The sequence below is a fragment of the Schistocerca cancellata genome, chromosome 3 (assembly GCF_023864275.1).
Source record: "Schistocerca cancellata isolate TAMUIC-IGC-003103 chromosome 3, iqSchCanc2.1, whole genome shotgun sequence".
Classification (NCBI taxonomy): Eukaryota; Metazoa; Arthropoda; class Insecta; order Orthoptera; family Acrididae; genus Schistocerca; species Schistocerca cancellata.
Genome location: NC_064628.1, coordinates 678,794,290 through 678,812,222, shown reverse-complemented (window position 1 = coordinate 678,812,222; position 17,933 = coordinate 678,794,290).

The following is a 17,933-nucleotide window of genomic DNA, read 5'->3' as shown; positions in this document are numbered from 1 at the left end:
CACTCGTCGCGAATAAGTATCGCAATGGTGCCAGGCAACGGCTCGTGACGTATCGCGCGATATTTCATTGTTGAGAGAGTCGTTCGGGACTACTGATAAAAAGTGACAATCGCTTTGATTCTGCTACAGCTTTTTATCGATCTTACGTAATACGTAACTGATTTAAAACTATGGCGATTCTTCAGAATCTTCACTTTACAAATTTATTGAAATGACTATAATGTTCAGCCAAAAAAAAAGCTAAGTTTGTCAGGAATTACAAGCCGATGCCCGAAGAATTGAGCAATAAGTATGTTACTTGGAAAGTCCATATTACCGAAGTTTTCGCTTTGAATGAGACCTCTTTAAAAAAAACTCTCTAAACGCTACAGCACGAGAATGGTAGAATCGAGACCTGTAGCCTTAACCAAATTTTTCAGTAACTGCAACAAGTCGCTTTGTCTAGGAATGTGCTATCTATCATGCTCGAATGTATCTGAAAGACCTAAACTGCGTTTCGCTGATTCCTATGCAACCCATATAATGAAAATATCTTGCACGTTTTCTATTCTGTTGCCGATACGGTCATTTGACAGTACAGAATGGTTACTAAAGAGACCACTAGATAACATTCGTCTCTACGGCAACCAGTCCCGATGCAAATTAATAATTCGGTAATGAAAATGTCAGGCAACAAGTTGTTAGAGAAGGCGCAGTCTTGGAAGCTTGTAAAATCAAATTTAATACAATAAAAGGGCGTTTCAAAAAGTAAGTTTGAACTTTAAATTACGTGATGAAAACACCCTTACAGCGAGTATTGCCCCTGTTCATTACCACGACAGCTCTTAAATAAGTAACAAAGGTTATGCATGTTTAAACTTGAAATGACGTGGCGTGAGCTTTATTGTTTTACATAATGAAACTCATTTAGACTTTAACTGGTTGCACTTGGCGTTCAGAAGCATTAACACGAAAACTTTGTGAATGTAACCATACATGTATATACATGTTCCACTGTATATGTGAATAATGTTGTGGGTTGGCAGGAGAGCCAACACCGGGTATGAGAGGAAGCCGAAAGGCACGCGTTTTAGCTCACGCAGGCTGGCGTGAGGTCTGGAACAGGACAAGGAAATTAGACTTCAGAAAAAACTGACGTAGCTGGTGGAATACTTAACTTTAATCCATCAATGATGAGCGTCGCTCTTGACTGTGCATGATTACAGTATCAATAGTAACTGGTACTGGCGCCTTGCTAGGTCGTAGCAAATGACGTAGCTGAAGGCTATGCTAACTATCGTCTCGGCAAATGAGAGCGTATTTTGTCAGTGAACCATCGCTAGCAAAGTCGGTTGTCCAACTGGGGCGAGTGCTAGGAAGTCTCTCAAGACCTGGCGTGTGGCGGCGCTTGGTCTGCAATCACTGATAGTGGCGACACGCGGGTCCGACGTATACTAACGGACCGCGGTCGATTTAAAGGCTGAAACGTCCCCTTAGAACAATTATACAAGACTGTGCATAAACTGACACACAATATTTTTAGCGCAACGCAATCTGACTTTCAAAAATCTCTACTAAAGAATGGCCCTGACTAACATTAACCTCTACCTTTCACAAAACACTTACCTCACAAAAATCTTCGTTACTCGAACTACTGCAATACAGCGAGCGCCACTACTGCCAGCTAAATAAAAGATTCAAACTACGGAAGGCACTAACTACTGATAAGCATAGTTAGCAAATGAAAGATTTTAATAGAGAAAAAACAATGTATTTACCTTAATAGTGTTGAAAAACCATAATATACATAGCAGTTCATAATATCCAGTATAACAAATTTCAAAACTCCGCCATCGCTCTCCCCACATCCACCACTGCTGGTGGCTCACCACCAACTGCGCAACGCTACACGCTGTTCACATCCAGCTGCCGCTGCCCAACACTACAATGGCAGACAACAATGCACACAGCACAGCCAGTGATTTTCATATAGAGCGCTACGTAACGTTGCCAATAAGAAAACATAAACAGCCTACTTACATAGCCCCTATGCTCCCCACAAAAAATTTTACAAATTGTTTTGGGCACTGGGCAATACATATTTGTTAAAATTTTTCATAATCGTAATTACAATAACAAAGAAATCAAATGCACACACTTATTGATACAATGTTGGTCAAAAGCTAAAATTTTCTCACAATCCATAAAGATAGTCCAGATTGTTCACCACTGTAAAATTGTAGTGTTTTTCTCAAAGTCTGAGCAGTAAAAGACAATGCACACGGAAGTAGTGGATTTCCATGCAGTCTTGAAGAAGTAGAGTTGTCCTTCCAACTGAAAGACAGTGCTGACTCTTGACATGCTGACATGTAATGGGCCACAACAGAGCAAACCCACAGCAGGGTCATTCGACGTTTTGAAGAAGATTGGTAGGTAGGTCATCACAGAGTAGACCCACTGTAGTCCTGGTAGAGATTACGGTATTGGTGGGCCACCAGAGATGCAGACCCACTGCAGTCCTTGTAGAGATGGCCAGCAGCCATCCGTTGCGACTGTGCAGGTGCACAATCACTATTGAAGAGTCTTGCGGATAATATAGTAAGTCCATAACCACCACTTGTGCACTCACAAAGTTTTTGGAATTGTCCTTAGAACCAGAAATGCTGTTATCCAGTCCCTTGCTGAATTATTAACACACGTGCAAACACTAACAGTCCCAACTTCTCACATATTGTCCATATAGTATGACCAACAGAAATGTGTGCAGTGAAATGTAACTAACAAGTTAATAATATGACGAACTGGTATCAATTACAATTTTATAACATAAGAATACAATTACAAAGGTACAAAATACATCATTAAAGAACATAACAATACAGATAACATTTGTAGTACAGGCTTTACAACAGAATAGAAATAAACATATACATCAGTGTTAAAGGAATTATGACATAACTAAATACATAAAAGATCGGAATAATTATTGAAACATCAACTTCACACATGAGCATTAAAACAAAACAGAATAAATAATGTCTAAGCATATTTACAAGGTAAATAACGTATTATTAATGCCAATTATATTTGACGAGAACAGTATTCCTCATCATAGTGAATGTAACTTAGTATTAGAAGAAGAAAAAATTCTATGAAACTACACAGAGACAGGAAGAAAACAAATACACAAGGGTACACAAACACATAGTGAGATAACACAAAAGGAAAGGACAGGGTTTGTTTTCAGTGTAACATTTGGTACTGCAGTCCAACCCAAAACTTCATTCCATAGGTCGTTCGTCTTATTTCAACCTTTGCTTCCCCCAAAAAATCCTGTCCAAGCATGCTTTCTGTATTTTTCTCGTATAACCTCTCAGTGCATTTCTTCAAATTCATCGCAACTCATTCTCTTATATGCTACCCCCTCTTAAGCTAACTTAAATCTACTGAGCTCAGATGCTAAACTAAGGGATGAGGCAATGCAGCAGCACAAAACAATTAACACGAACAGCAATGACAAAAAATGCAAATTGGCAAAGTAAGCAACAATATTACAACTAATATGCAATGAGCAGCAAACAAGAAAAATAAATAAGTAATAAACTGGCTTAGCAGAGTAACACAGTCAAATTCAGTAACACTATGCCTGGCAAACAGCAGCAGAAATAACTTATATCTAAACATGACATAGCTCAAGCAAAAAAATATTACACTAAAGACAACAATGCAGATAAGGGAAACGTATATTCACATCTTAATGTCTATGTAATTAAAGTGGTGCAACACAAATTATTCTACAAAATAAATTACCAAGTACTTGAAAAGAAAATTATATATGCAGTTATTGTTATCAGTCCCTTCTTATTGTTCTTTCCATTCCAAGAGCTCCTTTTCGAAGAATGTGGATCATAAAATAATTATTTAATAGATCTGTTGACAGAAAGTGTTCACATTAGCAAATGCATCTAAGTTTATTTTATAAAACTAATGCTGCAACACAGCTGGAAACCAGATATTAAACAAAATGAGCAATCTCTCAACTACAAAGACAATAGCACTACAATGGCAGACAACAATGCACACAGCACAGCCAGTGATTTTCATATAGAGCGCTACGTAACGTTGCCAATAAGAAAACATAAACAGCCTACTTACAAGGCTACCCCCTAGCAAGTGTGGTGTCTGGCGGTGACACCACAGAAATCCCCATACCTGATCAGACCCATAGCTCGAGCTCCCATGACTTGTTAGACTCTCGACTACGTAAGTGGACGCAAAAGAACGTTTCACTCAAAAGATGCTTATCGAATATTATTGTTCATTCTTCCTTAGGAGATCTAGATACGATTATAGAAGGGTTCCGTAGGGTACATGCACAAAACGCCAAACAAGGATGGTCTCCCATGATTAACAACTGCATACATATGTAGACGTAATTGATATTTCTCAATATCAATTGACACTTATGATCCTCACTAATGAGATGTTCTTGTTTTCGTCATAGGCATTGTCGATGGCAACACAGCTGTGTGTGTGGGGGGGGGGGAGGGGGGTGACACAGTAGCCATGGAGGGGGATACAGCCCGTGACGCCTTTCCCCAGCGTTAGCTCATTGGGAATAACGTCAATCGTCAAGTAGAAGCTACATGGTAACTCATTCATTCATTCATATAAAATGTTCTATTAATTTTCACTAGCAAACAATGTTTATCACATGGCTTTTTCTGGTTTTCTATTTGGTGACGATGATGATGATGCGATATCTCACACTGAGATGGATGTTGATCGTGAACTGGATAACTTATTAGAATCCAATACTCCTGTTAATGAGGATGATGAAACATTGAAATCCTTATTTGCTCTACCGATGCTGTTGACTTTCCACGTAAGTACTAGACATTATTATTAATATTATTATTATTCCAGAATGAGATTTTCACTCTGCAGCGGAATGTGCGCTGATATGGAACTTCCTTGCAGATTAAAACTGTGTGCCCGACCGAGACTCGATCTCGGGACCTTTGCCTTTCGCGGGCAAGAGACGAGATACTGGCAGAAGTAAAGCTGTGAGGACCGGGCGTGAGTCGTGCTTCGGTAGCTCAGATAGTAGAGCACTTGCCCGCGAAAGGCAAAGGTCCCGAGATCGAGTCTCGGTCGGGCACAGAGTTTTAATCTGCCAGGAAGTTTAATATCAGTACACACTCCGCTGCAGAGTGAAAATCTCATTCTAGAAACATCCCCCAGGCTGTGGCTAAGCCATGTCTCCGCAGTATCCTTTCTTTCAGGAGTGCTAGTTCTGCAAGGTTCGCAGGAGAGTTTCTGTAAAGTTTGGAAGATAGGAGACGAGATACTGGTGGAAGTAAAGCTGTGAGGACCGGTCGTGAGTCGTGCTTCGGTAGCTCAGATAGTAGAGCACTTTCCCGCGAAAGGCAAAGGTCCCGAGTTCGAGTCTCGGTCGGGCACATAGTTTTAATCTGTCAGGAAGTTTCATTATTATTATTGTTCGAAAAAATGGCTTTGAGCACCATGGGACTTAACATCTGAGGTCATCAGTGCCCTAGAACTTAGAACTACTTAAACCTAACTAATCTAAGAACATCACACATATCCATGCCCGAGGCAGGATTAGAACCTGCGACCGTAGAGGTCGCGCGGTTTATTATTGTTATTATTAACGTCGGTATATGTGTCTTACATAAATGATACTTATCATTGCCGTTTTTTCCTTTCCAGTAGTATTGCATTCACCCTATGATCTTGAGCCAACAACGACACCACGGCTGAAACCGTCGATATTGCGATCATCACCGTCACCGTACAATGGTCCGTCGACGTCTCAACCCAGACTGTTATCATATAGGTGTGTGCTGACAACACTTGTACGTTTGTCGCTGCCTGGACCAACGCAGCCATCATCCCTGCACTCTGGACTATCTCGACATCGTCCTGGACTATTTCAGGATCATCCTGGACCATTTAGAAATCGGGCTAGACCTAGCATCAGTCTCTTCCCCCCCCCCCCTCCCCCCTCCCCTGCAATTCTCTCTGTTGATGATCAAAGAGTAAACCACAAGCCGGTACTGATTACTCTGTGGTTGCTGGAGCATTTGGGGATCGGATGTGGCAAGATTGCGTAGACAACTCTAATGCGTGCTACCGCGACCGTGTCACTTTCCTTAAACCTCAAATACCACTGCGGTCAATATGATCCCATAAGCATACTGGAAATACACATTTCTCTTGTTTTCTGAACTGTTATTTTGAAAATATATGACTATTTCCCTCTGACTCAGTTGTATCCAAAGAAGTTCATTTTTATATTTACAACACATTGGAATTTATTCATGATTTTGTACAGGGTACCGCTGGAGAAAATAACGGTGCTAAGGGAAATACCGTTGTCTACGTTTGGGGTGTTAACGGTGTAATATCCCAGGGCGACTCAATTGCAGATTGGTTCAGAACTTTAAATACGTCTGGGCTAATGGCCTTTTTTCGGAAATGCAGGAAAGGGGGTCCAGAAAGGCGCTTAGCCGCGTATTCTATCTTGATGTGCACTCACACGTCTACGATCCAGTAATAGGGGAAGGGGGGGGGGGGGGCGGGAGGACGTTGACGGTCCAGTTTTACCCCTCTTACGAAATATATTATTACTAATCAGGCTAATATTAATGCCCAAAACAGTGCCGAGGTGGATGAATTTTGCTTTTTATGGTCCCTTCCGGCTTGCGATAGAAATTATAGTATTTATCCTGGGTGTACGAGAACATACCATACGTCTAAGGGCGTCTCCAGACACTCTTCGGCCTGGGATCTCACTGACTCGAGTAAAATTGTCTTCATTGATGATTCCAGCTTCGAACTGAATCCTGATGATCAGACATGTCTAGAGACACCCTGGACAGCGGTGAGATATCAAACTAACTGTCGATCTTCATATAGCCCGTTCTCCAGGAGTGGTGGTCTGAGGTGCCTTTTCGTATCATTTTTTACAACACAGCGGTATTCGACACCCCATTTTGTATCCTTTCACGCCAAGCCATCCTAGGATTACAGATGAGCAAAATAATGCCGATCCGCACAGAGGGGGAGCTTCTATTGATTGTCGTTGGGCTTGTCAAACCCTGTCTTGGCCAGAAAGGTCGCCGGATCTCTCCCCAGATGAGATTGCTTTGAAGCATTGTGAGCAGGGTTTTCAAGCCAGCTCGAGATTTTCACGATCTAACAGGACAATTGATGGTGGCCCAGCGCGTTATTGACTTGCTCAATTTGTGAAACGCTTTCTCTTCAATAAATCATCCAGTTTTTCAGAAATTTTAGTCATTTGTTTGCTTATGCATGTACATCACATCTACCTACTTCCATCCCATCCGGATAATTCCTTCTAGGTGGGTATTTCTTTTCTTTGTCTTAGGATATACGTCTGTTCACAACCACTAATAATAAGAGCACATATAACGTAAAAAAGTCAGACATCATTAAATGACAGTGACGATGTAACATTATTATTTGAAAACAGGTGCTTCACATATTGTAATCTGACAGACTTGTGCTGCAGTCATGTATTGCTTAAGGGCCAGAGGTGGACAAACGGGTTGTTGACTTACTCAATTTGTGAAGCACTTTCTCTTGAATAAATCCTTCAGTTTTCGTAATATCTTCTATACTTCCACGGGCGCATAATCTCTCTGCCTTTTAGCTAAAATCTCTTTGGTCACCAGTTCTGTATTCAGTTATAAACACGTCGAATGCTGCGAGTTCAGGGTTCATCTACATTAATTGGCATTTTAAACTGCATTGATGCGTAAATATTGGAATATGGTGGATAAATGATTCTTTTGGTGACAAATGACCAAGCAGTTTGTTGTCAAATGTGTATTTGAACACTCACTTTAAATTGTAAATAAATGCAACTCTTACAACTTTGTCACTTTCAATTACATGACTTATGGCATTGTTTTCAACATCAAGTAATTTGCGTTTTAAAGGAACAGCGAATTCCAACGTTAAATGTGACAACATGAAATTGAATGTATAGTCATTGGAAGATTTGCATGAGCCCAAAACTACTAGTGATTGAAGTAAATTACCTTCAACTGTCGTTAGAAGTGGACTTTATTCAGCATTAACCGATAATTTTTCGTTTTTTGTGAATACTAAATCTGTTTGATTTATGTGTAGCATTGAACAGACCATAACAATGTCGAGGGTGTAATAATATCTTACCAGTTTACGAAGTTTTGGGCCGGCTCGTGTTATGGATAAGTTTGGCATACGTGCTGGAAATACAAGTTCAACCGTATGTTACCCTAAGGTGAATTTTCTTGAAAGTCATTCGATAATAGTGAAGAAAGTAAATTTTTTTTAGACAAGCTCATCTGAAGAGCTATGGAGAGCTAACCAAGCTGCTGTACAACTATTGTTTTTAAAATCAGTTCTACTTGACGTGGTGCCATCTTCCTGATCATTTTTTATTGAAAGATATCTTGCCGGCCGCGGTGGTCTAGCGGATCTAGGCGCTCAGTCCGGAACCGCGCGACTGCTACGGTCGCAGGTTCAAATCCTGCCTCGGGCATGGATGTGTGTGATGTCCTTAGGTTAGTTAGGTTTAAGTAGTTCTAAGTTCTAGGGGACTGATGACCACAGATGTTAAGTCCCATAGTGCTCATAGCCATTTGAAAGATATCTTGGTTGTTAGCTACAAATGCCAGCAGCGATGTAAACATTGTGAGAAGCTGTTGGTGCTGTACAACAGCCTTTTTGTGGTTCAAATGGCTCTGAGCACTATGGGACTTAACTTCTGAGGTCATCAGTCCCCTAGAACTTAGAACTACTTAAACCTAACTAACCTAAGGACATCACACGCACCCATGCCCGAGGCAGGATTCGAACCTGCGACAGTAGCGGTCGTGCGGTTCCTGACTGTAGCGCCTAGAACCGCTCGGTCACCCCAGTCGGCTACCTTTTTGTGCCACCAGATACCAAATACTATATTATATCTTGTGTTCGCACGCTGCTCTTTGCTTCAGGAGATGTTTTGCATTACGACTCACTCATTGATCACCGATATCTTTTCATGTAGCTGGCCGGTGTGTCCGAGCGGTTCTAGGCGCTTCAGTCTGGAACCACGCGATCGCTACGGTCGCAGGTTCGAATCCTGCCTCGGGCATGGATGTGTATGATGACCTTAGGTTAGGTAGGTTTAAGTAGTAGTAAGTTCTAGGGGACTCATGACCTCAGAAGTTAAGTCCCATAGTGCTCAGAGCCATTTGAACCATTTTTTTTTCTTTTCATGTAGCCGACATAAGATATCACATCTCCTCAGCTCAAACTATACTGGATGGGAAATTTTGGTGACGTTCAAGAAAACTGTAGGTCCGGCCATCCCACTCATTTCTATTCCTAGGTGTTAGAGCAGTCCTACTTTCGAACCTTGCTCATGGAAGGCAAATTTCGCCCGAAGGTGAAATGGTCGCAGTTGTCACATTTAGCAATAATTGGACCAACGATTTGGATCACAGTGGTAACCAGAAAGACGTGCTTCATTAGACCTTGTTTTCTTCAGGAATGTAGAATAAAGTAACGTCAAAACTAAACTATGTGAATCGAGAAAATTATTTTCTAACTAATACACAACCATCAAACAGAGCAGTAGAGACCGAGCGAGATGGCGCAGTGGCTAGCACACTGGACTCGCATTCGGGAAGACGACGGTTCAATCCCACGTCCGGCCACCCTCATATGGATTTTCCGTGGTTTCCCTATATCGCTCCAGATAAATTCCAGGATGGTTCCTTTGAAAGGGCACAGCCGAATACCTTCCCCGTCCTTCCCTAATCCAATGAGACCGATGACCTCGCTGTCTGGTCTCTTCCCCCAAACAACCCAAGCCATAGCAGTAGAGCAGCCCGAGTGAAGACAACACTTCATGTAGGAGATCCGGCTTCCTACAAAGTTGCCAGCATGTACAGGTGACCATTACATGATTTTATTTCAGCGATTATGAAATCAATTTCGAAAGTTGGCACTGGGGTGCAGAGACAAATGGTGAATGTCGATGCGGTCGGACAAGGAAATAAACGCATTGAATAATTGCAGGAGCTCAGAATTGTCAACCAGTGTGGTGCATCCTCAGGTGTCACAAAATCATGAGACAGCATCGTGAATAGTTCAGTGGTCTGTTCAGATGCTTCTAGCATCTTATGCTTAAAGTTCTGGGTTTGTTTCACTCTTAGGAAAACATCTTTATCAAGCGCTAACAGATACGCTTCACCCCTGATAAAAGTGATAGACGTAGGGATATGCTAATATTCAAATCCACATTGAACGTAATGTCCCTTTGCTAGCAACTGAAGGAACGTTGGTGTTGTCTGGGCCACGACAGGGGCGGAAGTTGAGGGAGGTAGAAACTCTGTTACCAGTCATCTTTTTTATATTAGAACTTTTCCTTCATTAATGAACAGGGCGCTTGTTTCTTATTGTATTTGAACATATGTTGAATATATCAGTGCTGGTCTAGGATTCGATCTCAGAGCTTCCCTTTGCAGGACTTGAGCCCCTTGGGGTGATACAGTTCATACATTTTATTGCTCCTCCGTCCGCTCTCAGTAGCTGAGTGGTCAGCGTGACAGAATGTCAATTTTAAGGGCCCGGGTTCGATTCCCGGCTGGGCGGAGATTTTCTCCGCTCAGGGACTGGGTGATGTGTTGTCCTAATCATCATCATTTGTTCCCCATCGATGCGCAAGTCGCCGAAGTGGCGTCAAATCGAAAGACTTGCACCCGGAAAGCGGTCTACCCGACGGGAGGCCCTAGTCACACGACATCCACATTGCTTCTCCAATATCGTTACTCAAAGTCCCCACGTGTCTGGATTCGAATCTTGATCCGGGACAAAAACTTTCATCATCTCATTTCACACTGCAGTGTATCGGCACCAAGGTATTGGCGTAAAATTATGTTTTCAACGTCTCTCCATGTGCTGTCAATGGTAACGACCGATGGAGCTTTCGACATACAGTAACTACAGGTACTATGAACGTAAATCCGGAAATGCATCCTTACCACGGCAGATGGCGCTGACGAGTGACAGTTCCCCTGGCCATGTGCCATGTGTTCCTTGGGTGTTGCAGGCTGTGAGATTGACGCCACGTACTGTAAGTAGTCGAAGGATCTAGTATTCATGTCGGGAGTAAGCGGAGATGGTGTTTGTGCACGGTCAATCAGATTGAAACGGACAGGAGGCAGCACTGCTGTAGTAAAACAAGTACCCTCACAGACATCAACCACATCACACAACAATTTTTGGCCACTTTATTTGTAAAGGTCCGTCTTGATCATACAAATAATTTGTATGATCAAAACGGACATTTACAAATAAAGTGCCACAATATGAGGGTTTGTATAATCATAGGCCCTTTCAAACAGACGAAAATGAAGGGAGGCGGCAAATTGTGTATACACGAGACTTGAAGAACCGGTATCTAGGTTCTACAGAATATTGAGACGAACCCTAGTACAAGTTCCAACCAAGTGGCCGGCCAACATGGTGTAAGCCAATGTAAGATTATGTGAATGCTGTATGACAACCGCTACTATCCCTGTCATCTGCAATCCCTTGGACGCCACTTTGAACACCTGTTGTGACATGGATGTGACTGTACCGTATTCCGGGACAACATGTCGTTGCATGCATACCATCCATTTCTGAACACATATTCGTAGGACTTTTCCTACATTTCCAGTCAGGAATCCGTCCCTACATTTTGTCGGTTTTATTAATGTTCGCCCTGTATACTAAATATTTTCTTTAAAATTTCTTTTTCCCCCCTCCCCTTCGGTTCAATTTAAATGTGAGTTTATAAAGACATGCCGTCACTGTAGCTCAGTGTGCAAGGTTAATAGAGGCAGGTAGGGCAACAGAGGCTTGTAGAAGGTGTTTCACAGTTTGTGTTGCTCACTTCTGGAGGTTTTAGAGGGGAATTAATGGATAAATGTTGACAGTGGAACCCATGTCCGGAAACGCTATCCAAGTACGCTACAGAACGCCAAACTTACAGGTGCCGGCGCCTGTGCGTTTATGTATACACAGGGTGGCACCGTAACGATGCTACAAACTTTATATGGAGAAGGATAAATGTATCGATTTGAGGTAAGGATCCCTGTACCGTAAACGAACTAGTCGCAAGTTATAAGCTAAAACAGTGGAATATAAGTATTGGTACTATTGTTGCTATGATTGTGGCGTAGGCAACTTTTACTGGTGGTAGTGTGGACCAAAATAAACAAAAATCTCCAGTAAATATAGACTCTAAAATGGGTACCTTACGATCTATAAGCACCTGTCCAATAGAGGAGATGTGTTTCACAGTAGTAAATTAAAAAAGTGATCAGACCTCCTGAGATATACACTTTAGATCCCATGTTCGCTGGACATTTTTCGTTGTTTTGATCCTCGTTACCACCTTTGAAAGTTTCCTACACTAAAATCTTAGTACCAACTGTACTAGTACTTGCATTCCACTGTCAGAGCTATCAGAACGGTTATCACTTATAGCTCTCGACCCTTCCGTTTCCGGTGCAGGGACCCTTACTTCAAATTGATGCTTTTATTGTTCTCCATCGTCCTAGAAAGTTTTTAACATCATACGGAACTGCCCTGTATACATGTACATTTACAGGCCCTGGCGCCTATAAATTTGACGGTCTGTAGCTTCGCTGGATGAAGTTTACAGACGTGGGTTCCTGTATAAAACTCGATCTACAAAATCTCCTCTAGAAGAATTGTGAAAACGCCCTTATGAAAGTAGAGTAGACCCGCTACCACCCTCACCAAAAACTGTTATTTAAACAGCCCCACATTTGAAAAACTGAAAGCCTACTATCGTTTTGAAAATTAATTTTTCAAATCGATGAGATGTGTGTTAACCTACTTCTAAGGTGTTAAAAAAAAAGTCGTCAAAGTAGAGTAGTCTGACACCACGACATTACTATGTACTTTTTACATAATGGTAGAAATGAGAAACTTTTCTTTAGCTATGTCACTATCTGCTGCCCACAGACACAGTATCTCGATGTTGCCACTAGGATATTGATGCAGGAATAGATACACACTATTTAAAGAGTTATTTATTACATAATTTACATTAACACAATGGTTCACTATGGGATACGAAGAGTGTGAAGTTCTTATTACGCTGACCAGCGATTCGTACCTGCCAGTGCCCTGTGCACTTCCGCAGTTGGAGACAGAGCTAGCAGTTGCGCCACATGACAGCGGATGCTTCTACTGGACGCAACAACTGGAGCAAATAGCCGCTTGCCTCCAGGTTAATACTCACTAAGTAGCTAAGGCTTTTTTCCTGTACCTGCTGTGTGGATCACCGCGTGGGTGCACAGCATCGTCAGCTCGGGAAACCACTGCCCGCAACTCCGAGCAGAGATGAATTAACCATAGGCGCGGTCCAGCTGCCGCTTTCTAACTACAAGGCGCTATCACGAGCGGTCATGACGTCCCGTCCAGCAGGTATGACCACCGCAGCGGGAGAGAAGTCGTTACGTCCTTTTTACTGAGCGAGGTGGCGCCGTGGGTAGCACATTGGACTCGCATTCGGGAGGACAAGGTTTAAACCCGCTTGCGGGTCTTCTTGGTTAAGGTTTTCCGTGATGTCCCTAACTCCCCTCAGGCAAATACCGGGATGGTTCCTTTGAAAGGGCACGGCCGACTTCCTTCTTTATCCTTCCATAACCCGATGCGTCTATGACTTGGATGTTTCGTCCGCCCCCCCCCCTCCTCCAAAAACAAAAAACACCCAAAAAAATCAGAGGACCAAAATATTTCTTATTAACGTTGAACAACACCGGCCTAAGTATGAAACTCATTATTTGAGCGAAACTGCCACGCTCCTAATGACGTGTAAACTATATTTGGAGCAAAAGTAAGTGGAAATTGATATCCAGCTGGTTTTTAACTTATGATTTAAATCTACACTCTAATCATCTAATTATTTCACCAACCAGTAATCGAAATAAAACGAATAGTGTCGTGGCACAGATGTACTGTCCTCGGCGTATTCTCATGGTTTCAATGGGCACTGCGCAGAACGGTACTCAAAATTAGGAAAATGTGTGATTGTATTTGTAGCTGAGTTGTGGGAACTTGTGCGGTGTGGTTATGCGAGAATACACTTAAAACTATACAGTAAACGAGTGCCGTGCATAGAATTTGATGCACAAGGTATGTGATATGAACAGAACCCGAGCAGCCTGACTCAACTACCTTACTGTATTACTGAAGACACGATTTTATTTATTCAGATTACGTATTAGGTATAGACAGTCATGGAAACATCTATAGTTGGCGGTGCATCTGCATATGCTCGGTATTCTATGCATTTTTAAGTCTTTAGGGCTATCACGTGACTTTGAAAGCCGTTCAGGATTCCTTTGAGTGCTGTTCCTAAATCCTAATGTCTAACTTCCACCAGGGACTCTTTTTTGGCCACATTGGTCTGTGAGTTGTGTGTTGATAACAGTCGGTATAACCAGCAACACGAACTATGAAGGGCAATGATTGAAACCAAAAGCGGATTAGAAATACATGTGTACTTACTGTAAATAAGTGGCTACCGGTAATTAGTATCCTTCCACATGGGCAAAAGTAGAAATGTGGGTCATCTTTGTTAAGTAGTCTTGTAGTAATCAGTAACAGACTAACCTATGATACTCTAAATAATATGAATTATTTTTTTCTGTAAAATTAACCACTACTGTGGTTCGAGAGCCGACACTTGTCGTCATCTGACAAATAATCTGATATAATTTTGTTGTTCAAGACAGACTGCTTGATTCTGTGTCACACTAAATACCACAGCACAACGCTCCGTTATGTCATATACATCCCCAGGGAAACATAATGATAATAACTTCAACATTTCGCGACCCTATCAGCATCTGTATAAATATTAATTTTAATTTTAATAATCAACAGCCTTAGTTGCACCGTTTGCCTAGAATTTACCTAGGTTTCAGTCCGGATAACCCAACCTTCTTCAGAATAACAGTAAGTACCGTTTGTTCATAGTGGACATCGTGAAGCTAAAACCACAAATCCATAAATTATCGTCAGAGTGTAAAACTTATCTGGAACTGCCTCGGTCCTACTTCGAGGCCGCGATGTGGCTGCCACGAGTGCTGTACTGGAACTGCAGTGGGTCATTTTTGTTTAACACGTTAGCATCAGATTACTACACATGTGATATATGTGAAGCATTAACTTCCAAGACTATAATACTGTCTTGTTTAAATGTATAAATTGTTTAAGTAAACAGTGTTTAATGAGGGTGGTACTGGGCCTCCTGTAATTTTATTTAAGCCTCTGTTTCCTACCCATCTCTGGAAACCTTACTTGCTGAGCTACAGTGACTGCATGTCTTTATAAACTCACTTTTAAATCGACTGGAGGGGCAAGACGCAAAAAGACAACTTTTTAAAAAAATATTTATTTTATGTTCTAATAATCATTAAAAATTCTACATCAGATGCAGTAATTCTTCACCTTTAAAAAGAAATCTGCTCATTCTTGTTTGTCAGTGCATTAACAGCTGTGCAGTACTTTCTTGTACACTCTAAATTTAGCCTGTATTGCGTTCAGGCCGATGGATGGGAGAAAAAACTTAGTTATTTCATATTTAAATTCTGTGTTTAGGGACGTAATACTTACTAAATGTAAATCCTGTTCTATTGCATACAGATGTATACAGTGCTTACGCAATCAACACGTAATGTCACTGAGTTCCATGTTACAGTGAAATTGTAACAAAGTGAATTTCAGTAAACATGAATGCACCTAAAAAACAATATTCCATTTGAGACCATACACGTATCACGACACTGCATTGAACAGATATTTGAATGTTGTGCATGAGCAGATGAATTTAGTGAAACTAAACTCCTAATTGTTGTTGTTTATATGTCCCCTAACTTTTACTTCAGAGCATTTCTGCTCAAGCTAGAGAGGGTTCTTGATTCACTTTATAGGAAGTACCACAAATTATTTATTTGTGGTGACTTCAATATAAATTTTGTATATGATGATGCAACAAAAATGATGTTGGTAGATCTCCTAAATTCATATGATCTGATGAAGACTGTTTTTTCCAACTATGATGCAGTGGAACAGTAGCACAGCCATAGACAATATTTTTATTCATTCTTCATTACTAGATGGGCATTCTGTTAGTAAAGGAGGGAACGGCTTTTCGGATCATGATGCACAAATTTGAACATTAAAAAGGCTCTTGTACTCAAACAAATGTCACATATAATTACAAACTATGTAGGAAAGTTAATCCAACAGTAATAGAGACTGTTTCAAGGAAAAAGAGTGGTAGGATGTTTATAGTGCCGATAACATAGATGACAAATATAATGCTTTCCTTAACACGTTTTTCATGCTCTTTAAGATTAGCTTTCCATTAGAACATTCTAAACGGAGTATCAGAAGTAATAGACATCCCAGGTGGCTGACTAGTGGTATAAGGATATCATGTAGAACAAAGTGGAATTACATCAAAATGTTAGAAGTAGTCACAATCAAGCTACAGTATCCCATTAGAAACAGTATAGTAAGGTGCTTAAAAACTTTACTAGGAACGCAAAGAGTATGTGGAATGCCAATAGAATATCTAATTCACAGGATAAAATTAAAACCAAACGGTCAGTTGTGAAGGAAGTGACTGGTCAGCAGCACAAGGTCGCTGATATAAAATCAGTTTGTAGTAAAAATATTTCTGTTACTGATAAATCAAATATATGTACGGTATTTAACAATAATTTTCTGGCGAATTAAATAAAACTTTAGTTTCTACAGGAAATCATATAACTTTCTTGGCAAATACCTTTCTGAAATTGATGTCCGAAATACTCCTCTGTGATACAGACAAGGGGGAGGTTGAGTCAGTATTTAAATCACTGAAGACTAAGGACTCTCATGGATATGATGGAGTGCCTAGCAGAATATAAAGTACTGTGCTGCAGATGTTGGCTCTGTCTTTACCCATATTTGTAATTTTTCCTTTAAGAATGGTCAGTTTCCTGAATGATTAAAGTACTCAGTAGTATCTCCGATTTATAAAAAGGGAGAAATGGGTAATGTAGACAATTGAAGTCCTATTTCTATGCCATCAGTGTTTGCTGAAGTTATTGAAAATACTGTGTATGTAAGGATAATGTATCATTTTATATCACACAATTTGATATCAAATGTACAGTTTGGGTTTAGAAGTCGTTTAACAACTGAAAATGCTATATTCTCTTTCCTCTGAGAGGTACTGGAAGAGTTAAACAAAAGGCTTCGAACGCTAGGCGTACTTGATTTAACTAAGGCATTTGATTGTGTTGATCACAAAATATTGCTCCAGAAGTTATACCTTTATGGAATATGGGGAGTAGCTCCCAATTGGTTCACCTCTTACTTTAACAACAGACAGCAAAAGGTCGTTATTCACAATGTTGAGAATGGCTGTGATATGGGGTTTGAGTGGGGTACAGTCAAGTGGCGAGTGTCCCAGGGATCAGTGTTTGGGCCACTCCTGTTCCCTATTTATATAAATGACATGCCCTCTAGCATTATGGGTAAATCTAAAGGGATGCTATGTAGAAAACTGGCTCAGTTTCAAATAGGGCAGTTCATGACCAAAGTTCACAGCTTGTAGAAAATAAACTAACGCTACATCACAGTAAGACTCAGTTTTTATAGTTTCTTACAAACAGTTCAACAAAACCTAACGTTTTGATTTCACAGAATGGGCATAAGATAAGTGAAACTGGACAGTTCAAATTTCGTTGTGTTCAGATAGAATATAAACTGTTGTGGAAAGCCCATATTCAGGATCTTGTTGAAAGACTTCATGCTTCCATTTTTACTATTCGAATGGTACCTGAAAGAAGTGATCG